Source organism: Herpailurus yagouaroundi, unplaced genomic scaffold, assembly GCF_014898765.1.
Source record: "Herpailurus yagouaroundi ecotype Mexico unplaced genomic scaffold, PumYag 218, whole genome shotgun sequence".
NCBI classification, from domain to species: Eukaryota; Metazoa; Chordata; class Mammalia; order Carnivora; family Felidae; genus Herpailurus; species Herpailurus yagouaroundi.
Genome location: NW_024412449.1, coordinates 5,499,902 through 5,527,802, shown reverse-complemented (window position 1 = coordinate 5,527,802; position 27,901 = coordinate 5,499,902). Strand labels below are relative to the sequence as shown.

The window sequence follows — 27,901 nt, the reverse complement described above, 5'->3', positions numbered from 1 at the left end:
ATTCATCTGTAAGCTGGCTTTTCTTCATCTCTAGTACAGATTCTACTGTCCATTGAAAAACAAAAGCTTTGGCTTCCCTCCCATACTAGTAAAACATTTTAAGAGAATTTCCATTCCCCTTGGGTCCCAGTGTGAGAATCACTCTGGTCTGTGTAGAAGCCCTTTGGATCCAAGCACCTAGAATCTATCCTTGGCAAAACAGACCTTCAGGAAAACCCTCTCCAGGTAGTTCTCACTACCAACCACTGGGTATTTTCTACTGCAGTGGATATTATGCTAAGTGAAGTTCCTGGCAATAGAAAATGTAATCTAACACAACTGGTAGCAAAAATAATTAACCAGGCCCTGTTCACTCACTAGAAAATATACCCCACATGCTCAGCCTCCTTGTCAAGGGTCATCACAGCACCTAGAAGAGAGGGCAGAATGATATAAGCATGGCCACTTCCCAACAGCAGCATTCAAATCAAGAGATATCCAACACCCACATCCAAAAATAATTTCTAACTTTTTAGCTTTACCCATTCACTGATTCATCAAACACCTAATATGATGTTCACTAAAAAAAAAAAGTAGTAAGAGAACAAACAGATGCTTAAAAAGGACTAACCCAGTGCTTTTTCCACAGCAGATATTCAATAAATGGTGAACACAAGCAAGGGTGTACGAATGACAATAATACAGACCAGTGTCTGATAAAACATCCCAACACAAGGATACCTTGGTTAAAAGCACTTGCTACTCCACTCCAATTAGCCTTCAGAATAAAAAGAATAGGGAGAAGGGTAGGGGGGAAATCCACAAATACCTAGATTCAAACTTGTTCTTAGTTAAATTAACATCCAAGATCCCAATTTCACACCAAAGGAAGACAAAAAGCCACTAACATTTACACTTGTCTACTCAAAGTAGTTTCCAGAGCACTGACAATCAGGGTTCCCAACATATTCTAATCACTATGACCTTTATCACAAAATGTCCATTAAAAAGAGTTTTATTTCTTACGCTGTTAACAAAGTGTTAAGTAGATTCTTTCTATCATATTTGCTTGGGTATCCTAAGTTCTGGTTTAAACAAATGATTCCCACACTTCTAGAAGGACCTCAATTGGGATAGTCTGTTACTTTTAGAGTAATCTTATAAAGGCTGGATTCTTTTTAAGCTCTTAAAGGGGACTTAGGCAAAATTCTTTTGATATTTTTTTAGAAGATCATCTTCAGTATTTACATATGTTACACAATTATTCATGCCGATAGGAAGAAAAAGCACATTTTATTTCCAAAAGGCTCCCTTCACTGAAACCTGTAATTGCTTACATATCTGATATTGACTTCCTGCATAAAACAAAAAACAAAGCAACAAGTATAATCATGGGTCTAAAAAGACAGTTGTATAAAGAAAAATACAGAGTGCTCAGCTTGTTTAGCCAGACAAAGAGAAAGAAAGGATGAGTCCAGAGGGGCAATCTGCACATTTGGTAGCTGCCACTGGGGCCCAGGAAAGACAACCTGTTCCCTCTGTGAACATTTGTGTGTTGAAGAAGGATGGGAAAAACGTGAAAGCAAGAAACATGAAAAGAAAACTCAGGCTAATAACAAGGAGATAATCTGTGATTATCGGTCTGGAAAGCTCAGAAAATGTTTCCTAGAGAGGTTGTGAAATCTCTTGAGAGACAGCAAATCACTTGAGAGAGATTAAGGATATTTGGAGGCAGAGTGATTTAAAATAGTCAAATGGTTGTACTATACAGGAGACTATATCTGAGAACCAAAAGGATACCCCAGTCCTATTTTTCTAAAGCTTTCAGCTACCTTAGAAAATCTAAATCACTCCTTTAATAAATGATAAAAATAACAAATGCTTACCAAATATAAAAACATTAACAACTGTGTGAGTAAGCAATGAACCAAAAATGCAACCAAACATCTCTGACATTTAACTAAGAGCACTGTCCAACGTAACTCCTCATCAGGGAAATACAAATCAAAACCACACTGAGATACCACCTCACACCAGTCAGAGTAGCTAAAATGAACAAATCAGGAGACTACAGATGCTGGAGAGGATGTGGAGAAATGGGAACCCTCTTGCACCGTTGGTGGGAATGCAAACTGGTGCAGCCACTCTGGAAAACAGTGTGCAGGTTCCTCAAAAAATTGGAAATAGATCTACCCTATGACCCAGCAATAGCACTGCTAGGAATTTACCCAAGGGATACAGGAGTGCTGATGCATAGGGGCACTTGTACCCCAATGTTTATAGCAGTACTTTCAGCAATAGCCAAATTATGGAAAGAGCCTAAATGTCTATCAACTGATGAATGGACAAAGACGTTGTGGTTTATATATACAATGGAATACTACTTGGCAATGAGAAGGAATGAAATATGGCCTTTTGTAGCAATGTGGATGGAACTGGAGAGTGTTATGCTAAGTGAAATAAGTCATACAGAGAAAGACAGATACCATGTTTTCACTCTTATGTGGATCCTGAGAAACTTAACAGAAGAAGACCATGGGGGAGGGGAAGGGGAAAAAAAAAAGTTAGGGAGGGAAGCAAACCACAAGAGACTCTTAAAAACTGAGACTAAACTGAGGGTTGATGAGGGGTGGGAGGGAGGGGAAAGTGGGTGATGGGCATTGAGGAGGGCACCTGTTGGGATGAGCACTGGGTGTTGTATGGAAACCAATTTGACAATAAATTTCACATAAAAAAAGACCTTTATAGTGGAAAAAAATAATAAAATAAATAAATAAATAAGAGCATTGCCAAAGTCGCTATTTGAAACCTCAATTCTCAAAACTTAACAGCATTCTCACAGAAACTCCTACCAAAAGATCACCAACAATGAGACTTGCCATTCTCTAGAGGAAATCCCAGCTGATTTTCCTTTCTGATCTATAACTACAGGCTACAGATGAAACAAAATGGCTTTCAGGTGACACAAGATAACAAACTACAAGAAGGAACCAAGGGACTAATCAGGGCATGAACTCTGTCTGATGCTAGAGCATTACCCTCACCTAGAAGAACCAGAAAAACTGAGCTAAGAAATCCCTCTGATATCAAACTCCAGACACTTCTAAACAAAAGTGGCAAAGCTGGAACTTGAACCAATATCTTTGGAGTCTAAATCCCCTATGCTGAGAAGTCACATTCCTCTGAGATCCAAAACCCAAACTGAGTCGTCCTGATACGATTAGAGCCGGTCGTGAGAATTTTACTTATCAAAGCCCTACCAATGGGGTAAGCAAGCTCTCCAGTTAGAGGCTCTTTAAGGTAAAAATGGGTATAGAGAACTGAGATCCTATGTTGGGTTTACATTTTTTATTTTACACAAAACTATGGTTGACTCTAACATTAATTAAAATAAAAATCCTTGGGGCGCCTGGGTGGCTCAGTCAGTTAAGCATCCAACTCTTGATTTTGGCTCAGGTCATGATCTCACAGTCCTTAGATAGAGCCCCATGTCTGGCTCTGCACTGACTGTGGAGCCTGCTTAAGATTCTCTCTCTCCCTCTCCCTCTGTCCCTCCCCTGCTTGCACATGCACAAGCTCTTGCTCTCAAAAATAAATATATAAACAAACAAACAAATAATAAAAATTCTCTAGTTGACCAACTTGATTTTCTGCCTTTTTTGGGCACAACTCCCCCACTACCTGGTATCCCTTGCCTAAAAACCAATTCTTTAGAGTACTGACAAGTTCAGAGAAAAAGGCCTAGATGTCCCACAAGGAAGAACCAGTTGCACTAGACTGTATTCAAAGTGGGAGACAATTCTAATAAAATGGCTCCACCCACTGCTGCCCTTCCTGAGCCCATTATCTGCAGAGAATCAAAGGGTCTAGCTATAAACTTGGGTATTCAAAGGCCCCCTAAGCTCTCTAAGTGTATATATGAACACAACTTACTGGTAAGAAATGTAGAGGGGTAGGAAGAGCTCTGCACATCTCTAAATCCTGGCTTTCCTATCCCTTTGAAATTCCCACACAGTAACTTCGCAAAGGCATCCTATTGTTCCTCCATGACAAAAAAAGTGAAATAAAGTGCATTTTCTCTTAACTGGTTTTATTAAGAAACGGAATCTCAATTCATTTTTACCTTGGCAATACCAAATTTTAAAATTCAACATTTTTAGGAAACAAGGAAATGTTGGGGGGAAAGGACACCTCAACTTAAATGAGATCTTTAGAGCAGAAGCCCTGGTTTGGGAGCTCAACTTTCCCACTTAGTAAAGGCTCTTAAACAAATTATAACATTGATCTCTGTCCTAGGGTAATTATAAAAACAAACAAACAAACAAAACAAAACAAAACACTTTCACCAAAGCATTGCAACACATGTGGGAAATATAAAGGACAAACCATGTTGCCCCACATACACATTCCAGTTCAATGTTTGCCCGGTCAGATCCAGCTCTTTTCTAGATCCCCAGCAGCCCTGTGGTCAGTGCAACAAAGTCTTACCCAGTGAACCAAGCTACTGGAGAGGCCAGGAATTTAAACATCCAGGTATCTTTCCTACATTCACTTTTTTTTTTTAACCTCCTTTATTAAGAACTACATCTTGCACCTTACCTGTGATGAGCAAGTTACAAATCCTGTACCCTGATGTCACATTAATCTTCAAAAAATGGCTTTGCCCATCACTCCTTTTCTCAAAAATCTTTAAAGCCAGACCATGCATATAGGATAAAGTTGCAACTCCTGAGCCAGAATTCAAGCTGACCAGTCTGCTTCAACTGAACTTCCCACTGCCCATTGTGGAAGGCAGCTGTGGAGGCACAAACTTTAGAGGTAGACAACCAGGAGTTAGAATTCCAGCTTTACCACTCACTTCCTGTGTGATCTTCAGCAAGTTACTTATATTTCAGCTCTTCTCTTTGTAAAACAAGAATTCCCTCTCTTTAAGACAAGAGTAACAATACCTACTTCGAGAGAGTGTGGCATATGGCACCGAGTAAGATGCTCAGTAAGCATCACATTTCTCCCCAGCTCCAATCCAAATGATCTACTGTCTCTCTTCTTGGAAACTCTCCCTAGCAACTCTCCACCAGGTTTAGAGCCATGCTTTGCTTCAAGGCCTAATTGAAATCCCTTCTCTTCCTTAAAGGCACTCTGGTTCATAATCATATTCTCCTCTGAGCTTCTATAATTACTATAATTAATTCTTATATTCTAAGCCAATGGATCTAAAATTTTTATTCTTCTCTTATGTGTCACTCCTCTTTCCCCAATGAATCCACAAACCCAAGAGCAAAGTTTTTACTAATTATCAGCCAGTCACCAAGTGTTCCATAAAAAATACTTTGAAGATAACACCACTTCCCATATGCACTTGAACAAATCACCCCCATATCTTAGGGAGTTTTTCCAAGGGTAATAGTTACCAGATAAATGAAAAGGATGCTTGTATCTACGTAGTCACAGTGGAACTCTCAGACAAGCCAGCAGAGTCCAGGAAGCCTTTACTTCACTCCATGCATTCAACAGGCTCTTCTTAAGCTCCTTCTTTGTGCAGTCCTTAATTCAGCACGGGAGACAGACTATGAGCAATTTGGTTTCTACCTTTGATCAGCTTTCTGAAATCTAGACTATTTCAGGTTCTTTAGAAACCCGTCTCTGAAAAATCTCATCAGTGAAGGGATTCACCTTCTGAAAATACTACTTGGGGGGAAAAAGTAACACAGTCACTTGAGTTTTGATCTTGTGGCCCTATCCCAAGATGGCCAGTTGAAGTGTGTGCATATAAAAGATAACTCAAAACTGTCCTGGAGCTGAGATAATGACCTCTTTCCCATTCCCAAGACCCTGCTGCCCAAACAAGAGAAACACCTGCATGGGATAAAACCAAGAGCTAGACTAAGGCAGCATTAAAACAAATTCTCTCAGTGAAGTTGTTTTATTCATGTCCAAGTAACTGTAAACTACATTCGTATAAAGATCCCAGAAAAATGCAATAATTCTTAGAAACACTTGAAAATGTTCAGTCTCTTAAATTCTACTAAATTACTAAATTCTTGGATAAGGTAGCACAAACATTGGCTAGTCTTGAGTCACTTAAAATATACATCTTTAATACTTAGTGCATTTCAGGTGAAGGACAAAAAAGGAAAGCTAATCATTCACCTTGCAGTTTAATTTGTTAAAGTCATAGAGTGCAAAGTTAATTTTCCTTTGTTTGAGTTCCGTGTGTGTGTGTGTGTGTGTGTGTGTGTGTGTGTGTGTGTGTGTCTCTGTGTGTGTGTGTGTGTGTGTGTGTGTGTGTGCGCGCGCGCGCGCGTCCCTCAAGGAGCCTGCATACGACCACCACAGCCGCAGGTTAGGTAGGGCTCAACAGCCACGGCAGAGCAGCGTGGCGAGTCCAGGGGACCAACCGGCGGCTGCACGCGAAACCCACTCACAGGCCCGCCGGGACTGCCCGCAGTCTCCTCTGCGCACCGCAGCTTTGCACTTCCCCAGATCCCTGGTCTCCCTGCTCCCCACCCCCAACTGCGTGGCCCCAGCCCGCCGGAAAGGCTGCCCCGACCCACCGCCCAGAGGGCAGTCCCCACCAGCCCCGCCAAGCTGCCCCTCCGCCCTGCTCTTCTGCGCCTGCAGAGGCCCCCGAGTGTGGGCGCCCGGCGCGAATACTCACAGAGCTGAACCTTGGCCGGGGCTAGGAGCGGTGAATAGCGGGAAAAGGGCTAGGGCTGCAGCGGCGGGCAGGGCGCGGCAGAGCGGAACCGGCGCCCCTCCTGCCCGCCCGCCGCGGGAGCCAGGGCACGGGCACCCCACCCCCTCCCGAGGGAAGACGGACTGGGAAAGCCAGGGCGGTGGCCGGACGCTCTTACCTCTTGAGTTCTCCAGCCGGGCTGGGCGCTCGCACTGATGGGGGCTTGTCTGGAGCCGCGCAGCCCGGAGGAGGAGCCGCTCCGGGAGAGAGGGCGGCGGTCGGGCAGGCATCCGCGCCCGGGGCTGCGGCCGGGCTAGGGGGAGAGAGATGGGAGGGAGCACAGATTTGAGTGGAGGGGGGCGTGGAGGAGGTGTGCCTCCACCCGAGACAGAGAGGGTGGGCTGCTGAGCCCGGTGGCGGGGTGTGCTCCAAGGCACTGGAGGGAACAAGAAAACCCGCGCTGAGAGTGTGGAGCTTGGGGGGGGGGGGGGGAAGGGGGTGCGGGGGTGGGGAAAATGGAGGTGGGGAGCAGGATGAAGAGTTGGCCCACAAACCGGACGGCCCTCACCTCGGCACCATCCGAAAAAGAATTGTCTGGGTCTGGAGCAAAACACAAGGGGATCTGAAACTTTATGTCATTTTCTCATACACACGTGACCCCCCTGCAGTCCAGATGGTTTCAATCACTGGAGGAAAAAAGCGGCTCTGCTGGTATGCATGAAAAGCCGGAGCTGGGAGAGTCTGGGAAAAGCTGCCTGTACAGCTTGTCTGCCTTCAAACAAACCGATGAGCTCTTTCCGTTCTTCCAGCCCTTGGCCTGGGGCAGCCCTGCAAAACCCAAAAAGACATTACAAGAAGCTACGTTTGGTACTGCCAACTGTGGCAGAGGAACTCTGAAAGCAGTAGGGTTCCAAGGAGTTTGATCTGAACCGAAAGTTCCAAGGGCATTCTGAGATTTTGTTTTAAATACTCCATTTGGCTTGCAAAACCCAAAACTAGAATAGGGTGTCATTAAATAAGCAATGGAATACTAGCAGTGAGAATCTGTGATTTATTAGTGGAATTCTGAAAGACATTGTTAACTCAGTGTGACAATCCACTTGGAAAAGAATCATGCAAACCACTTAAAATCCAAACCCACACATACTTGGTGGGATGTTAGGAACCCATGTTACCCAATTTCTCATCCCATAAATCACTATAAATAGACTTTGATATTGGAATGCACAAATCTGACTTTCACAAACCTAGTTATAGCTTGAAGGAGCAAATGTATATGAATGAAGATAAACAGGCTATAAAGGCCAAGACATGTTTCAAAGCCCAGGCCAATTCAATTGTCACATCTGAAAGAGGGATTTATTCAGCTCAGAAATAATGGTGGGGAGGGGGTGGGGGCAGGGAGGCACCTGGGTGGCTCAGTAGGTTGAGCATTAGACTCTTGATTTCAGGTCAGGTCATGATCTCAAAGATGTGAGGATCAAGCCCAGAGTCTGGCTCTGCTCTGAGCATTAAGCCTGGTTAGAATTCTCCCTCTCCTTCTGCCCCTCCCCTACTCACTCACATTCTCTCTTGCTCAAAAATAATAATAATGGGGACTTTAAGATACATCCTAAAAATAATTTAACTTGTTCATGATCAAACAGAAATAGTGGCAAGAATCAAACCGATAAAGTCTATTGTTCCTTTGCCCGAAAAGGATATTAATATAAATCACTGGTACGAACTCTTTATCTTATAATATCAGTGCCAGAGGATATATTTGGCCTTTCTAGCAGAAGGCCTTATACACAGAGTAACACAGTTGTCTGTGTGTGAAAAATATATCAGCTCTTGGTAAAGTGAATTGATTCTACATTAAGAAAACCCAAGGTTTCCATTGTTGAGGCACACTGGAAAATACAGATGACAACCTGAAACTAGGCAAATCAAAACAAGTTTTACTCCAAATTCAAAATCTAGCAGTGAGTTTCTCCTCTAGTTTAGTGAAGTACTTGAACCCTTCAGGAGACCAAGGCCATATATGGATGGACTTAGCCTTCTCCAATCTTCAGTCTCAAATTAGGGTGGTTCTACTCTCTAAAAGCAACAAGAGAATTCATGTAGAAGAATCCTTAGGGGACACAAGCCACAGAATGTAATAACACTCCAGGCAAATTCCACCTGCAGCTCCTTATGCTGTATAAGGAGGTTCTTAAGTTTCTCACTTGCAAGACTTATTAAAACTTCTACTTATTAAAGTCCTTTCTTATGAAAGACAACTGTAAAGAAAGCCATCCCAAAAGAAAGCATCAAGATTTTCTTTATTCAGACCCAGGAGAGTAACTGTTTTCATCTCCAAGAGCTGCTGCTGCTGCCTCCTATGTGTACTAAAGCAATGTAAGAGGGCAATAATGAGATACAAAGAGTTCTTTTTTTTTTTTTTTTTTTTTTTTGCCAATGCCATTCCAAATTATGCATAGAGCTTTTCTAATTCTTAAGAAAAACCTTAATTAGATCTGCTCTTTCAGAAAGAAAATTAACATCCCTTAAGTTTTTTAAATACAGCCTAAATATAGTCTTGAGTCTAAACTCCATTGGGGCGCCTGGGTGGCGCAGTCGGTTAAGCGTCCAACTTCAGCCAGGTCACGATCTCGCGGTCCGGTCCGTGAGTTTGAGCCCCGCGTCAGGCTCTGGGCTGATGGCTCAGAGCCTGGAGCCTGTTTCCGATTCTGTGTCTCCCTCTCTCTCTGCCCCTCCCCCGTTCATGCTCTGTCTCTCTCTGCCCCAAAAATAAATAAACGTTGAAAAAAAAAATTTAAAAAAAAAAAAAAAAAACTCCACTGATGTCAGTCTCAGTCAGTTAACACTGGCCAAAATTTTATTAGAGACACTGACAACTGAAATGTTTTTAATACTAATTTAAAAGGTGCTAATTAAGTAATTTACATTAATCTAATGTCCACGTCACACGACAAAACTAAGGGAGATGTAAGCTCGAGGACTGGGACCAAGTCTATCTTTGCTAATAATTACATTGTTATGTGCCTAGCACAGTACCCAGCATGAAATATGTGCACAATAAGTACATGGTGTTTGAGTAAATGAAAGATGAATAAAACCACTCCCCATAAGATGACAATCCTGTAGAGGCATGTGACTTGTAAACAACTGAATGAAATAACAGCTTTAGGAAGGATACTAGCAACAGAAAAGAGGAAGAGGTAATTAGCATTAGCTGGCTTTGGGCTTTATTCACAAATAAGAACAGTTTACAAGAGGAATTTGGTATATTTGGTGCCTAATTTAGGGATCTCACAGATACACTTTCTCAAGTCCCATTATTCAGTCCCCTCAACACAGAGCCAAGACAAAATTTGAGCATAAACATCCTGGCTCTAATTTGGATAGTATGAATACTGTTCCTTTCATCCTCTCAAATACATCGCCTCCACCCCCAAGCCATTTCCTCTGTACTGTCTTCTGTCAGTCTAATGAAAGTTTCCTAATCTTTAGAAGCAGTAGCTTTGCTTCTCTTTGTGTGGAGAAATACAATACACTCTGATTACATGCTTATATTCCATACAGATGCCTGGCAACACATCTTATAGCTAAGAGTCTGTTTAATATTTTAACTTTGAGGGACTTATGATTCAACTATTTTGTTATATACCAAAATAGCACTTGACATCACAGAGATGGGCTTTACTTCCTTTTGCTATTTTAAATCCTGCACTTAAACATGGTGAGTGGCTTGGGTTTTCTGGTTCATAGATTTTGCTTTGGAGTGTTTTTTTTTTTTTCTTCGAGGGACAAAGGGATTAAGATTTTTGAGGAAGTCTTCCAGGTTTGCAGGTCTAGTACTCATGAAGCAGTTACTTCCTCCTACATACTCTGCCTACAATATTATATGTGGTCTTAATTAAAGGGGGAATTGGGGTCTTATTATGCTTCATGATCCAAATAACCAGGTTTCTCTAAGGCAGGCAACTGGGCAAGAAGGTTGGCCCAGATGACCTACCTTTAAGTTTTCTAGGGCATGCTTTTCTACATATCATTTCCTTCTTTAAATTTTTAATAAAAATTTTATGTTTTGTTTTAAATAACTAAACTTAAATGGTAAATATTGAAATCACTCTAAATAATTACTAATTATTAATCCATAACCTCAACAAGTACTATTTAATCCAATTCTGTTTCCATTCCCCCTACATTTGAGTAGAACCTCATTTCTAGAGCACCCAATATTCACCCTTGAACTTCTTCCATAAGCTTTAAGACTTAGGGCCAGTTTCAATATAAAACAACTCTGATCTGTAATCTCCAGAAGCCCAGCATGCCTCAGGAGTAGCTATCAAGGTCATCCCTCTGGCTTTTTACTTTCCTCTTTTCCAAGACCCTCAAAAGGCGAACGGGACTTACATTCACACAGTTGAAATGTCAGTAGTATGAATCCTTATGATGAATTTTTGCAATCAGTAAAGCATAATAGCATGTACTAGAACACTAGTTCCTAAAGCTGAGAGCCCTTCAGAATCATCTAAGAAGCTTGTCAGAAATACAGTTTCTGGCCGTAGTCCCAGACCTACTGAATTAGAATCTCCAAGGTTAAGAAACACTACACTAAATTAATTGTAAGATCTTTGTCAGTTCTACATAGGCCAATTTTCCCTTAGAGGAAAGCCCCTCTATCACCACACATTCACACAGGCTTCCCAAAAGAAATCAAGCAAGACATTATATGAATTGAAACATAATATAGCTCTTTTCTTCCCAATAAGCAACTTCCTTAGTCACAATTGCCTTTACAGCCTACCTCTGAAAGAAAAAAAAAATCCTTAAACTGATGTTTAAAAAAAGTATATTCCTACTAAACAAAGTTTAACAAGATTTCAAAACAGATCATTGAGTACTCAGCATGTTTTGTTAAACAAACAATAGCACTAATAGGTCACTGAAACTATTGATTATATTTCTATCTTTGGTAATCAAGTAAGATAATCCGTAACTGACCTAATGTATATTCTGTTAAAAGCTACTTAGTTTTTAAAATTGTAGAGGATAAGTGGGGCACCGGGGAAATGGCAGCGGGGGGGGGGGGGGGGGGCCTCAGTTGTTTAAGTATCTGACTTAGGCTCAGATTATGATCTCATGGTTCATGGGTTCGAGCCCTGCGTCAGGCTCTGCGTTGACAGCTCAGAGCCTGGAGACTGTTTCAGATTCTGTGTCTCCCTCTCTCTCTGCCCCTCCCCCACTTGTGCGTGCTCTCTCTCTCTCTCTCTCAAAAAAATAAACAAATATTAAAAATTTTTTTTAATTGTAGGGTATAAGAAACACAGAACCCAAAATTGTGTGTAAACATTTTTTCATTGTGACTTTAAAATATATATATATATATATTTTTTATATGTATATGTATACGTATATGTAAGATATATACCTGGTTGAAAACTTAAAAAACAGTATAAAAGGATATTTGGAGAAAGAGAAGTCTTCCTTCCTACTCCTGTCCTCCAGCTCCCCTCTCTTCAGGCAATCACTGTAGTTTCTTGTATATGTTTCCAGAGATATTCAAAGGGAACATAAAATTATTTATTGTGTATAACGCATTTTTGGGAGGAGAAGTCCAAAGCCTATAACAGATTATCAAAGAGGTTCAAGATCTCAAAAAAGATAGGAATCCCCATTCTAGAGCAAAGCTAAGGGTTCACGCTCTATTTCAGTCCACTGGAAGGATTAGCAGAATTGCAACCTTCATTTTACTTATGAGCATTACTATGCACAACTCCAGACTACAAAATAGCTTCAGCGAGCAATGTTGGTTAACATGCAGATGTGGTTATAAAATGCCACATCTGTTTGTAAATAACTTCCTCATTTTTATGTTTTTCTTAAACAAGCCCTCCAATAAATAGTTCCTTTTGTTACTGTGTTAATAGACTGACAGTGAAAATCTGTACAAAAACTTCTGGCATATACATACCCTCACAACCTGAAATTTTTCTTTTGTAATAAGAGAAAGATTCTATTTATATCTACACAGAATTTAAGGGGGAAAATTGACTTAGTATACTCTTGGTAGATATAATTAACATAAGTTACAAGGTTATTAATAAAGATCTTAAGAACCTTATGTTTTAAGATAGACATTATTTTTGTCAAGATGGTAAATCTCATTTGGATTTAAGTGATTATTACTTTCATAAGTGTTATAATTGGGATTTTAACATAAAGCTACAAATAAGCTATTAGTTTGTTAAAGTACTTAAGGGCTAACTGAACAGTTTCCCTTATTCCCTTTTTCAGAACAGAATCTGTTTCCTTGCCTGAATACCATGTAGTACTTTTCACTCTCCCCTTCCTAAGTGTATGAGAGATATAGTACATAAAATCAAGTCTCTTTTCCTATAATCAGCTTACAAAAAGGTTTAGTCTGACCTAAGTCCATTTATTTTTTGCTCTGTAATGCTATTTGGGGTTTTATTCCAAATACCAGGCTATTTACTATTTACTTAAAGAAAGTGTTAGGACTGTTTGACTGATGAGGCTGGGCAGGCTAGACCTGGGAGAGAATAAAGAATAAGATGAGATACTGGATGCTCTTTAGATGGACAGGAAACAAGAAAAAGCTCAGAAAAGCTCACGAAGACTGAAAGGTCTCCTCACTCGTATGTCTTGCTGAATGGTCCTTTTTCTTCTCTCAGGGGCTTAAAGATAATTTTTAATTGGAAGAAATTAAAGTCTAAAAATTTACTGATTTGAAACACTAGTTATCAATTTTTGTTCCAATGGTATCAGTTTTAGATCTAATCAAAATATCCCTAGATTGAAGAATGATTTATCTGTCACTAAGCTCACTAAACTTTGCCCCAAAAGCATCCCCGAAATAAGAATTGTGAGAATGTGATCTCTTCTAGTAATTTTCCATATTACTTGCAAAAAAAAAAAAAATGAACCTACAGCAAATAAGAAAAAAAATAGCTATAGCTATTTACTTCTTTATTCACTCTACAAACATTTATTAAACACCTGCAAAAAACTGTCTTTGACATCAATGGAGCATAAAAGAGATAAGTCATATAAGCAAATCTAAAATCTAGTGAGGAGGGTACATATTAACAATATATCAGAATAAAATATGTGGTATAAAAGAGATAAAGAGGAGAAAAAAGAGGAATTTGCAGTAGTAGACTTTCCTCCCAAAAACTGATGGAAAGAGGGTAGGAACTGAATCTTAAGTAATTGTTACAATTTCTTTTCAATTAATAGAAAAGAGGAGGAGATAATTCAAAACCACAGGAATTGCCTGAGCTGTGAACTACTAACTTTAAGAACAATGACTGCTCTTCATTTGACTAGAGTAACAGAGGCTAAAAAGGCAGATTAGTGGAAAACAGTTTGGTGGTTCCTGAACAAGTTAAACATAGAATAACCATATGACCCCACAATTTCAGTCCTAGGTATAAACTGCAAGGACTGAAAACAGGTGTTCAAATTAATTGTGCATGAATTTTCATAGCACTATTCACAATAACCAAAAGGTAGAAACAACCCAAGTGTCCATCAACAGATGAATTGATAAACAAAATGTGGTATATTCATATACTGAAATACTACTTGGCCACAAAAAGGAATGAGGTGCTGAAACATCCTAGAATGTGGATGAACTTGGATAACATTACATAAGGGAAAGAAGCCAGACACAAAAGGCCACATATTGTATTATTCCATTTATATGTACTATCCAAAACAGGTAAATCCAAGAGACAAAAAGAAGATTAGTGGTTGGCAGGGGCTGGAGGGAGGGAGAAATAAGTATGGGGTCTCCATTAGGGGTGATGAAAACGTTTTGGAACCAGACAGAAGTGATTGTGCACAGCATCGTGAATGCAATTAATGCCATTGAATTCTACATTTCAAATGGTTAATTTTTTTTTTAATTTTTTTTTTCAACGTTTATTTATTTTTGGGACAGAGAGAGACAGAGCATGAACGGGGGAGGAGCAGAGAGAGAGGGAGACACAGAATCGGAAACAGGCTCCAGGCTCTGAGCCATCAGCCCAGAGCCTGATGCGGGGCTCGAACTCACGGACCGCGAGATCGTGACCTGGCTGAAGTCGGACGCTTAACCGACTGCGCCACCCAGGCGCCCCTCAAATGGTTAATTTTTATGAAGTTGTATGAAGTCCAACTTAACCTTAAAAAAAAAAATAGGGAGATATGGGTCGGTGGTAGATACAACAAATGCTTACTAATACCCTGCCCAGTCGCCAGAAGTCTATATGTTCCATTCACCCTACAATTAGGTAGGGCCATATGACTTTCTAGCCAACAGGTTGTGAGCAGAAATGACTCATGTCACCTCCAGGCCAAAATTTCTAAGAATGAGTGAGAGGGGAACCTGGCGCGCTCAGTTAGTAGAGTATGCAATTTTTGATCTTGGGGTCATAAATTCAAGCCCCATGTTGGATGTTGAGCCTACCTAAAAAAAAAAAAAAAAAAAAAAAAAAAAAGAAAAGGAATGAATAAGAGATGTGCATGCCTCTCTTCTCTAACCACACAGATCCAAAGCCATGTGAGACAATGGGGCAGAATGGGTCACTGAATAAAGTAGTGCCTCCCTATTGACCCATGCTGGACATGTTATATGAGTAAGAAATAGACTTTTTTTGAGAGACAGAGGCAGAGACAGAGAGAGACAGTGAGTGACAACAGGGGAGGGGCACAGGGAGACAGAATCCCAAGCAGGCTCCATGCTCAGCATGGATCTCACAACTGCAAGATCATGACCTGAGCCAAAATCAAGAGTCAAATGCTTAACTGACTGAGCCACCCAGGTGCCCCAAGAAATAGACTTTTATTGTCTTAAGCCACTGAAATTTCAGGGGTTGCTATTGCAGCATAGGCTAAACCTACTCTGACTGACAGAGGGTCAGATCTAGGAAGGCTAAAAAAGCAGTACTAAGAAATTTGAATTTTATTCTGAAGGGCATGAAGAGACAATGCTTTTGAGGAAAAGAGTAACATGATGTGCATTTCAGGAATATAATTATGGATGCAATGTGCTGAGTAAATTAGAAACAAAGATAGTCTTCAACCTTGGTGCACATCAGAAATCACCTGAGAACAGTAGTCCTCTTCCAATTCCTTTATATTTACTTAAAGAATAAAATATGTGTCCCCAGGGGGAAAAATCATCTGAGGAGTTTATAAAAATACAATGCTGTAGTCCAGGACATGTCTAGAGATTCTGATGCAGAATCTCTAGAGGTAGGGGCTAGGCAGTTATAATTGAAAAAAACTCTATGGGAGATTCTAGACTACAGGTTAGAGTCAAGGAAAAGATGTCTAGCTCAGAGATGACCGAAATTACATGCTTAGTGGATTCAAACAAACAGTATAATAGAATAACTATTTTCTTAACAAATGGAATGATAAATGCTTAAAGAGCTTCTGTTAAAACAGTTATGAAAAAGTTACTCACATTACCATTTGTATAGTCATAGTTATGACTTTGAAATTTTAAACATCAGTAAGATGGGGGTGACAGTTTGTATGTGCCTACCCTATTGTTAAGTGTAATCTACCCCAACATCTCTGTTAGCCTGAGAAACATGGCTGATACACTCAAGTCAGAGGACAGAGCTGCCCTCAGTCTCCTGGAAGGCCAACCTCTTCCCAGCACTCACATCTATCTTATTTCCTCCTTTCTTTCCTCTTTTCTTTTCTTGCAGAATAACTAGCATTCCATTCGGTCTTTAGTTCCTTCCTCCCCAGTATCTAAGTCATCAACCAACCTTCAAGTCATCAAGACTTAAAGAGCCAAGATTTAAGGGCTCAAAAAGTCTGGGTTACAGATGCATTGGAAGCTGTCACTCTAACCTCTCTCTGTGTGTGTGTGTGTGTGTGTGTGTGTGTGTGTGTGTGTGTGATTTTTACTACCAATTGTAATTTTTTAAGAGTCTCAGCTTTCCAGCATACAGATCTAATACCATGAGGAAATTGATCCTTTACCAACCAAAATTCAGTTTGTGTTATAAAAACAAATCTTCAGAGCATCTCAGGAAAAAGTGATCTCTAATAAAGAGCATTGAAGTTGACTGACAAAAAGTACCTTTATGATTTCTGAAAACCTACTGAAAGGTGCAAAAGAAACTGACAGGCTTCACTACAAACCGCCTCACCATACTGAATACTGCTCAACAATCCTTTTTTCATTATTCCTAGTGATTAAGATTCTTTTCTTGCTTTCCACAACAACTGTCCCAAGTTTGTATATTTTCAAAACTTCTAACCCATTACTGTTAGCAGGCAACCTTGCCCTCATCGCTGAAAAAGCAGAGGTGTACTTTCCTTGACATTCCTCTACTATGTCAAAATGCATCTGCTTGCCTCCCTATCTCTTATCCCAGAAGCATGCCTATTCCTTTTGAAGAATAACTCTACTATGTTGGATCTTTTGTTTCCTGCATCTCATGTCTTCCTCTTTCTTTTTCGATCCCTGTTGTAGTTTCTGAGAAAGGGTACATAGAAGGTAAAAAAAAAAATTGATACTTTACAAGGCTGAAAATGATTTCAAACTATTCTCCCACTGGACTGACAGTTTAGTCTGGTAAAGAATTCTAAATAAAAAATATTTTTTTATTCAGATTTTAGAAGTTATCGTTCTACTGGTCATATGCTTTCTAGTATTGCAGCTGGGAAATATAATGCATTTTTTGTGTCTGCTAGCTTGGAGGATCTTTTCTATCTGAAATCTGAAATTTCATGATGATGTGCCTGCATATGGGTACTTTTTCAAACATTGTTCTAAGGCACATTAAAAGTGGGCCCTTTTAATCTGGAGGCTCATATTCCTTGATTTAGTTCCAATAAATGTTTTGTTTTGTTTTTCATAGATTTCCTCCCCTAATTTTCTCTAATTTCTCTTTCTAGAACTCCTATTTATATGTTGGACCTCCTAGATTGATCCTTTATTTGTCCATCTCATTGTCTTTTTCTTCTACCTTATGGGAAATTTTGTACATTTTCCTTCTAACTCTTCTACCAGACTCTACATATTGGCTTCATTATGCTCAGTCTCATAAATAACTTGTCATTTCCTGAAAATGTCAAGAAGGTTAACACTTTTGATAGGCCCAACTCAAAGGTCACCTTTTCAGTAAAGCCTGCTCCTAGGCAGAATGAATTACTCCCTCTCTTTGCACCCAACGCACAGTCCATAGCCCAGAACATCTGTTCACAAGTATTGTTCACCATGACACCCAATCTGTTGATTCTGCTAGAATGTGTACCTCTTGAAGGTGTATCCATCTTCAATATCTAGTAAATGACAGCTACCCAATAAATGGCTGTTGCATTACAGTAATTTCAAGAGAATATATAGTATAAATATTAGATTATGTGATCATTAGCTAACCAAAGAATGTAAACAGAAACCCAACCCCCTAGAAAAAATTATATAATCTTAAAAATGCACCTGTGAATATTTTTAATCTTAAAAGGTTATTATTTTTTTAACCAAACATTCCCAATCTTATCCAAAGGTACATTCTTCATAGTCACTCACACATATGCAAATTCAGAATTTAAGAAGCTAATTCACTTTTAAATCATCTGCTTACCCAACCAGGCACCTGAAGAGTTTCCTTAGATTACAGTATATATTTGTTGTTGCTGTTGTCTGGAATAACCAAAAATACAGCAAAAAAGGCAAGAAGAGATTTCTTTAGAATGCATCACCCATATAAAAATGTTAGTAACTGGTAGCCAACCCTCCAGTAATCTTTCCAGAAACATTAGGTGATTAAAGAGTAAGGAACAGAAAGACACTCCTGAACACTAACTACAGCATGGCTACTGAAGGCATTACAAGGCTCAATAAAGAATGTTCATTCGTATACAGGGATTTAAGCGCTGTAAGGGATTTTTGTTTACTTTAGTTTTGGTTTGATTTTCTTTTTAAAACCATGCCCTAATGCCAAATGTTACTTTTTTTCTCTCTCTCTTTCCTGTTGAACTGATGCTATGTTAAGATATAAGCACAAACATCTCATAAGTGTTTTAAATCCATCCAATTGTTCAAGAAGGCATACGTGCCGGGCCAATGAAGCCAAAACATTAGAGCTAGGAATTTTGATGAAGATAATAATTGCTTACAGACCAGCTTGTTTTAACTTGCTGAACAAAGAACACAATTTTATACCACATTTTCATCACAGGCTTCTTCTCTGCATAATCACTACTATAATGAACACTTTTAAAAGGGAGATTATCTACAGGTTAAAGAGTAAGGAAGTTATCAATTAGATTCCATCATCTTCAAAATTTCACTTACTCAAACTTTATATTAATTAAAAAAAAATTTTTTTTGCTGGCCTAAGCACTGTTTTGAATCTTTACAAACCATTTGTTTAGTGTACAGCATAAATCTGAAAACAAAGACACTCGGTAAATTTCTAGTGCTGCCCTGGATGGCTCTATAACCATGGGTATGTTAATAACTTCTTTGTATCTTCATTTATTTCTAGGACATCCCTAGCAATATGGTTTCATCTTTCTCATATATGAAAGCTGCATTCAGGTTCTGTGCCTATGTCAGGAGTTCCTCTCCCACTCCTTCTCCCACTAAGTTACTTTCATCACTTGTAGGCCCCTGCAATAATTCAATATTCAACCAAAATTTATTAAGGACCTACTCCATGACAGACAGTGCAGTGAGGGGGGAGGATGAGCTCGGTCTCTGAGAGGACCATGATACTAGTTCCCTGACTAACAGAGAGGATTGTCTCAGTCATTCTGCTTGTTTCACCCTGACTCTGGATCTCCTATTCTTTACTTCCCCTGGAATATATAGCTGGAAGTCCTAAAAATTAAGGTGGTATAGATTCACAGGATTGGGCTGAGGCTGTCAGTCAGTACCCAGATTGTTGCCGGGCCAGGTAATCTGGGAACCAACATGGTTTCAAGACAGATAAGAAGTCATGGAATGGACCAATGTCCCCAATTCACAAGACCAAGATAACTCTTTGTGCATGATAACAATGGTGACCCTATCTTTTCTAAATCATTTTGCCCTTACCATTCCAGCCTCGAAGACTGAACTCTCTAGACTCTAGACTATGTTGACTCTTGATTCCCTTATTGCAGGGAGCCATTCATCTCAGCACATAGGCCTTCAGTATCAGTTGTGGAAAAGCAGGGTCATGTCTTCCAACTATGTCTGAAACCTTGTAAATTACAGAGAAAAGGAGGGTGGGAAATGTGAGATCTATGCTGTCCAGAGTATTAATGGGACAAATTCTAATGGCAACCTTAAATTTGAGACCCCAAACTTTGGACATATGCTTATCATTCCCCACCTGCCCATCTCACTGGTGTTTGTATGCCAATCAGCTGTACTTTTGTCTCTGATCTGTTGCTTGCCCTGATCCTTGCCATTCAGTAGTCATCTTGTTCCAATTCATGGCCTTCTTCTGACCTTGGATCATGGATACGCTCTGAATCTGAACCACTTACCTGGCTCCAGTTCCCCAGCCTAGGCCTGATCATAAACTATTCTCTTGCCACCTTCCCATGCCATTCATTTCGGGGTCATCACAGCTTCTTATCCTTCTTCATCTACTGCTGCCTACCCTGGTGCTGGCTAGAGTTTTAGAATCCTTTTTAGTTCATTCTGGTAGGACAAAGAAGGTAAGTAATAATTAATATATTTAACAACAGTGTGCAGAGAGGACCTAAATTTGCCAACATTTAACTGTTGTAGGTACTGAAGTTACTGTATTTTTCCTGTATCTCAAATTTCTCATCTTTATATTAATACACTGGCTGTCACATTCCCTCAAAGATACATTTATACTTAATTAAAATAGCATGCATTCTGGGGTCACAATAAAGCTATAATATGCTCTTATATTCCTAACTATATAATGAATATTAAAAACATTTAGAAACAAATTGACTCCCTAAAAGGAATAAAAATTTTGAGTAATTTTTATTTTTTAAACATACTATTATCTCACTTCAGAAAATATTTCTGAAATGTTACATGAAAAGAAAAAGAAAAATATTATAAGTCAATTAAGCAGAGCATACTCTTCAGAAAAACTCAATAGTGGGTTCTGTTTCTTAGTGAAGAAGGATTTTGCAAATGTTAACACTTATCCCATGATTAATAAGTTTTATATATTCAGATATAATTGCATTGAGTTTTCTGAAAAGGAGACTTAGCTTAACAATCATATGGGAAAAGGAATATTCTAATTACATTTTATTGGGTTAATTTACTTTAAGGCTTTGACTTCTCTGCTAGTCAATTACTAAAAGAGGCATTTTTTTTAGAATTTAAAGACACAGGAATTTTCATTGTGCTAACATAAAGAGGAGACCCAAAAGTGTTACATAAACTTTATAAAGTTTAAAAGAGTTAAAGGAGATTCCTCATCTCAATTCCTAGGAGATGCTGTATCTGGAAGGGTAAACAGAAGCAAATAGTTTTCTGAAATTGTGCCAAGGCTACATGTCAACTGCCTGGCAGGAAATGCTTTTGGAGGGCCTAGATAAACAGACCATCATCTTTTTTTGGAAAAATCTTCTCCTTTGGATTCTTACAAAGCAAATGTACTCAGTTTAAACTAGCATCATAAACACAGTAAGCAGAAAAGGATTTTAAAATCGTGGTACCTATAGGGTTTATGTCACTTAAGTGATCTGTCCTTCACTTTTAACACACAAGAACCTCAACTGTTCAGCGAGCATAGACTCAATACATGCATATTGAAATCTGTGGTAAATTAAACCTCATCTTTCCATTAATTTTCATTGCAATTTTGGTGAAGCTTTATCTTACGAGAAAGTTTCATTTAGCAGTAGCTCTTAATATTTTAGCATTATACAATGATATTTTCTTACATTTATGTAGCAATGTGCCTTTCCAAGTATTTCACATCCATGATTTTAATTTTTGTTTTAACATCTCATTTTATAAGTGCTAGCACTGAGACTAAGCTAGGACTTATAAAATGAGATGTCAGCACAAAAATTAAGTCAAAGAATAAGTTAGTCAGAGGACCACACCTAAAACCAATTAGTCTGAAACATTCTCTAGTCCATTTCCTTCTGTCCCTCTGTCCATGTTATGCATCAGATAATGGACCCTCAAATCTGGCTATCACATTTATTAAATAATCCTTTGACCTCACTTGACTTTTACTTTCTTAAAATCCAAAAAGGAAGATGAGGATCTAGCTGTTGACTCAGAACGCCTACTATCAGCCAGAGAAATCTTCTGCCCTGTGTCAAGCCTAGCGAGTTTTTTGCACCTCCTCTCTCCACAAGGCTGCATCTTCTATTTGGCTACTATATTCTTCTCCTCCTTCCTCATAATGAAAGCATCCTCTGCCCCACTCACCTTATGCCCAATCTTGCCCAGTCCACGATAAAGAGAAAATTTCCCCGGCCCAAGGAACAGAGTAGTACAAAAGGTGACATACCTCTCTACCTGCCATGCCTCATCCTATAATCAACTTCAGATAATAATTTGAGCCATCTCAACTTTGGGATCCTCGCTCATTGTCCACAGCCACCAGGCATAACTTTCAATCTCCCCCCAATCTGTCCCATCTCTCCCAAATAGGACATCTTTGCCTTAGTTACTATTGGGTCTCATAAGGAAAAAAAAAATACAGAAACTTTTTCTGTAGACCATTTTACGTTGTCTACACAATGTTAAGAGGATGGTGTATAAGTGGAAAAAAGTCACAAGCTGAAGGATACGAATATTTGAGTGTGAACAGCATATTTTAAATAATATAATCACCATATTACTTATTAAATTTTTAAATGTATTTCTATTATTTCTTAAAATGGGATACACCTATAATTATAATTAGATAGACTTAGCACAGACCAGAATATATAACCAAGGTTTACTCAAAAATGTTGTAATTCCAACCCTGGAAATTTGGTTTCCTACTCGACTTATGAGAGCTTCCTGAAATGCAAATACATTCCAACATCAATATAGAACAGACTTAAATGACCACTGAACAAATAAAGAAATACTGATAGAGGGGCGCCTGGGTGGCTCAGTCGGTTGAGCGTCCGACTTCAGCTCGGGTCATGATCTCATAGTCTGTGAGTTCGAGCCCCGCGTCGGGCTCTGTGCTGACAGCTCAGAGCCCAGGGCCTGTTTCAGATTCTGTGTCCCCCTCTCTCTCTGCCCCTCCCCCATTCATGCTCTGTCTCTCTCTGTCTCAAAAATAAATAAACGTTAAAAAAAATTAAAAAAAAAAAAGAAATACTGATAGAAAGAATAAACATAAATTTCATCCTAAAAGAATATGTAAAAGTAAACCTCAAGAGAGTCAACAATTGTGTTTTAAAAAGCTAGGAAGGATGTGAAATTGGAAGGGAATGGTAAAATCTAAATATTAATTTTTAAAAAGCTGCTACATCAGTCAGGATATATGGTGTCAGTTTTTAGGACATTAAAACTCTACCTAGGGGTAATTCCAGAATGATAGATTAAGGAGATTGGTAAATCATCTGTCCAAAGCCACAAAAAACTATACAAAATTGTCAAAAAAAGCATTTCAGCCTTTTTGTTTTTTGGGTTTTTTTTGTTTTTTTTTTTTTTTTTTAGAAATTGACCAGAGGTACACAACAAATTGAAAATCACTTATTTTGGGGGCACCTGGATGGCTCAGTTGGTTAAATATCTGACTCTTGACTTTAGCTCAGGTCATGATCTCACGGGTCGTTGAGATCTAGCCCTATGTGAGGCTCCATGCTGAGTGTGGAGCCTGCTTGGAATTCTCTCCCTTCCTCTCTCTCTCTGCACCCCTCCCCCCCCCATGGTGTGTCTGTCTGTCTCTCTCTCTCTTTCTTTCTCCCCCAAAATAAATAAATAAACATTTGGAAAGCATTTATTTTTAAAATAAATAAATAATAAAACTACTGAACCTCTGTGAGAAAAGTGGGACTCTGGGACAACAGAGGCTGTTCCCACTCCCTTTCCCTGACCCCAGCACCAACACAGTAGTTCTGTTAAAACAGGACAAGTCATGAAAAGCAGTAGTTCTACCGTTGGAGGGCACTGACTTGATTTGGTGCCTAGGGTATTGTCAGAAACAAGTGACCTTAGAAAACAAGTGGTAAACAATCAGGGAAAATCAACATCACAGCTGGCTGAGACTGCAGTATTGGTTGGGGTAAGCAACAGACCAGCAGAAATTTAACAGTGAGACCCAGGAGCATGCTAGCCATAGTGGACCTTGATAAACTCTCACACATCCTTGGTGGTCTGGAAGGTGTGCACGTGTCCTAGGTATTCACTGCCTGAATGTGAGGACTTGCACACAACAGAAAGTAAGTCATAGCAGACTTGATGTTTTGTTCCCCAACTTGTACACAGATCATTTGGCAAAAAGATTTTCTAGCTACCAAAAGCACAATCCATAAAAGAAAAAAAACTAAGAAATGGACTTCATCAAAATTTAAGATGTGTTTCAAAAAAAACACCATTAAGAAAAACATGACACAGACTGAGAAAATATCCTTATACATCATACATCTGATCAAGAATTCTTGTTCACAGCAAGAACTCTTATAACTCAATAATAACTTTTTAAAAAGCCAATTAAAAATGGGCAAAAGGTTGGGGCTCCTTGGTGGCTCAGCTGGTTGAGTGGCCAACTTTGGGTCAGGCCATGATTTCACAATTTGTGAGCTCAAGACCCATATCGGGCTCACTGCTGTCAGCGTAGAACCCGCTTTGGATCCTCTGTCATCCTCTCTCTCCACCCCTCCCCAGCTTTCACTCTTTCAAAAATAAACATTTTAAAAAATGGGCAAAAGATGTGAATAGACATCAAATAGACATCTATTGAATAGACATATTGAATAGACAATAGAATAGGAATGGCTAATAGCTACAAGAAAATGTGCTCAACATCAGTAGTCATTAAAGAAATGCAAATTAAAATCACAATGAGCTACTACTGCATGCCCAGTAGAATGACTCTAATCAAACGACAAACAATAGCAAGTACTGTGGAGGGTCTGGAAAAACTGGAACCTTCATACAACACTTGTGGAAATTTAAAATGAGACAGCCACTTTGGAACACAATTTAGCAGTTTCTTAAAATGTTAAACATAAATTTAACATAACCATTCATCAATTCCACTCCTAAGTGTCTCCTCAAGAGAAATTAAAATCTGTGCCTACACAAAGCCTCGTACCTAATCTTTCATAGCAGCATTATTCATAACAGTCCTCAAGTGAAAACAATTAAAATGGCTATCAACTAGTGACTGGATAAACAAAATGTAGGATATTCATATAATGGAGTATTATTCAGTCATACAAAGGAATGAAGTACTGATACCTGCCACAACATGGATGAGCCTCAAAAACATTTTGCTAAGTGAAGCCAAACGAAAAAGGTCACATACTGTATGATTCATTTATATGAGCTGCCTAGAAAAGGCAAATTTATAGAAATAGCAAGCAGAATAATGGTTGCCTGGTTCTAGAGATAGGACCTGAGACTAACTGCATATGGTGGGCACAGGGATCTTTTTCAGGTAATGGAAATGTTCCAAAATTGGATTGTGGTGATGTCTGCAAAAATTCTGTACATTTACTAAAATTTATTGAATTATACACTTAAAACAGGTGAATATAATGTAATGTAAGGTGAATCATACCTCAACTCAATAAGGTAGTATTTTTAAAACTCCACATGGATTCCAACTATTTATATCCACCAAAATTACTATTCCTTTAATCTCTGATGGTTTTTAAAATGACAAAACTTTTCCCTAATCATTCCTGCTCTGCAATCAATTTTTTAACTTCCAATTTTTTAATTTTTAACAGGTTGTGAAAGCTAATTCTCAGAACTTTGATCCATTTTCTTTAATCTATATAATCAAGATGACAATTTTGATAATGACTTTCTTTCATTCTCCAAAAACCCAATGAGTTGATGTAATCAGGCAAAATGAATGATCTAATAACTCAGTCTATAATACTACTTTACAAAGCTGTAATGATTCTAAAGCTCCCTAAGTCTGTTGAAGAAATAAAAATACCACCTGTCAAATAAAATGATTTATACATTCTCTGGTATGTACAGTATAAATCATTGTCTAACTCTGGCATGATACCCACTTTTACATCATAGGTTTTTAACCCTTCTTTTGCCTTCTTCACACAGAGAAAAATAATTTACATTTTCTCTTCACTAAAGTTGGTTTTTCTGCTCCTCAAAAAGTCCCAAATACAGCACCAATCTCTTTCCACAGATTCCAGGAATAAAGATGTCCTCCAACTCAACTGTTCCCCAGAATACAAGGGGAACTTCTAGACAACTTCTATGTGTTCCCTGTATTTACGTCATGAAGAAAGAAATCATGAAAGACTTACATCAACAGTTCCTTTCTCCATTGATGATCAGATACATTCCTGATCATATTCCCTCCCTCTATTTTCTGTTATATTTCCAAGTCCCACCAGTGGCTTTAAGGAATACCTGGCTTGGGCTGTGTTTGATCCACATGGGTCCTGATGGTAGGTCATGTTCCATCATTATTTCCATCCAATCTTAAAAAAGAGAAAAAGGAGCCTCTCAATCTGTGGTTTATGGTTCAAACCTTGAAAGCATTTTTTAAAAAGATATATATAAATATGTTTATAAATATAAAAATAAATGCAAAATTTTAATTTCATGTCAGTCTTTAGGCTTTAGTTTCATTCCAAGCATCTTCTTTCCATATATTTCTAACTGTTAAATTCTGGGAAAATTAGTTACAACCGAATATTCCTTATATTCACTCAAGTATGTAGGTAGATTTTTTTTTTTTCCAAGAAGCCAACTCTTATCTGGCCTAACAGGGATCTATTTAAATAAAAAATTAAGTCAGTAAATCCAACAAATGCCTAATGAACACCTACTGCTTAAAAAGCCCTGGATGTTTAGAAACAAATCAGGAATAATTTCCACCTTGAAAGAAAATGAAGCATAACTAATATAATTTAAATCAGATTGGGATGAGTACATCAATATTAAAAAAAAGAAAGCCATGGAAACAGAGGTTGCATCTGTGAATAGCAGATTTCAAAAAGTTGACTTGATAAAAAGTAATGCTTCAACTGGAATGGAATTGGGAATGGGAGGTAGTAACAGAATCCTGTGGAAGAAAGCCAACTGATGTGAGGTATGGATATAGTATCAGGTAAGTAAGCACATATTGGGAGACAAGGCTGAAGTCTGATTAAGATAATACTAGCTAGTATTTACTGAGTATTTACTATGTGTCAAGTACTATTCAAAGCATTTTATATGTATTAATTTATTTGATTCTCAGAACTCTATAAGGAATATACTATTATTATTCCCATTTTAAAGATGACAAAACTGAGGTAGAAAATGGTTAAATATGTGCTCATGGTTACATAGACACAGTTAAAAGTTCGAACCACATTCATTATAAAAGCAGTTAACAGGGATTTTAAATATCTGTTATTAATTCTTGGGCCATCCTCAAGACTTTGCTCAAATGCCTTCTTCTCTAACGAGCCTTTCTTGATACCCCCAACTGAAAAGTATCCCTTTCTCCTCTAAGCCTCATAGCACTTTATCAATCTTATAACAACAGCTTATGAACAAAATCTTAATATTTGGCCTCTGGCATTACAGATTTTATGTGCATCATTCTCTCGTTTTTATTCTGCTTTAACCTGATCCATTTCTATTTTCCACAAGTCCTAGAACAGTGCTTGGAGCGTTATAATGCTAGCTAAATCTGTGGAGCACTTACTGTTTGCAAGGCATCGGGCTAAGCATTTTAGAGGATTTATCTCACACACAAAAAAAACCCAGCAACCCAATTCCTACTTCACTGCATTCAAGAGCTATTTTTAGCCCCTTCTGTCACAGATAAAAAATACTAGATGCGCCCTAAACTCAGTAAACAAAATGAACATGGTCCCCACTCTCAAGAAGCTTACAGTCTAGGAGGTTGCTACTATTAGTATCCCTACGTATACAGAAGAAGAAAAGCGAAGTTCAAAGAAGTAACTTGTTCGCCCAGAATCAACACAGCAAAAAAGTGGCAAAGTCTGAATTCAAACTCAGCTCTCGAGACTGGATATTCAGGACCATGTGCGCCTAACCACTAAGTTCTAAAGGAGGCAATAAAAACCATTTACTGGAGGAAAAGTTTTAGAATATTTTATACTACGCTGGAAATATCCCAATGA

At 38.7% G+C, this 27,901-nt stretch overlaps 1 protein-coding gene across 7 annotated transcripts in view; it reads right to left on the bottom strand.

Annotated features, from left to right (window-relative positions):
• The window catches only part of DENND2B (DENN domain containing 2B), a 178,129-nt gene that overhangs the window by 149,427 nt on the left and 801 nt on the right, over positions 1-27,901 (bottom strand). For 5 of the 7 annotated variants that reach the window (XM_040456940.1, XM_040456938.1, XM_040456934.1 and 2 more), the window contains exons 2-5: positions 26,172-26,242; positions 7,224-7,483; positions 6,834-6,968; positions 5,391-5,523 (exon numbers count right to left, since the gene is read on the bottom strand). The gene's annotated coding sequence lies outside the window, so the exon portion shown is untranslated. The remainder of the gene's footprint in view (positions 1-5,390; positions 5,524-6,833; positions 6,969-7,223; positions 7,484-26,171; positions 26,243-27,901) is intronic. The other 2 variants (XM_040456936.1, XM_040456937.1) reach the window with 2 other exon arrangements.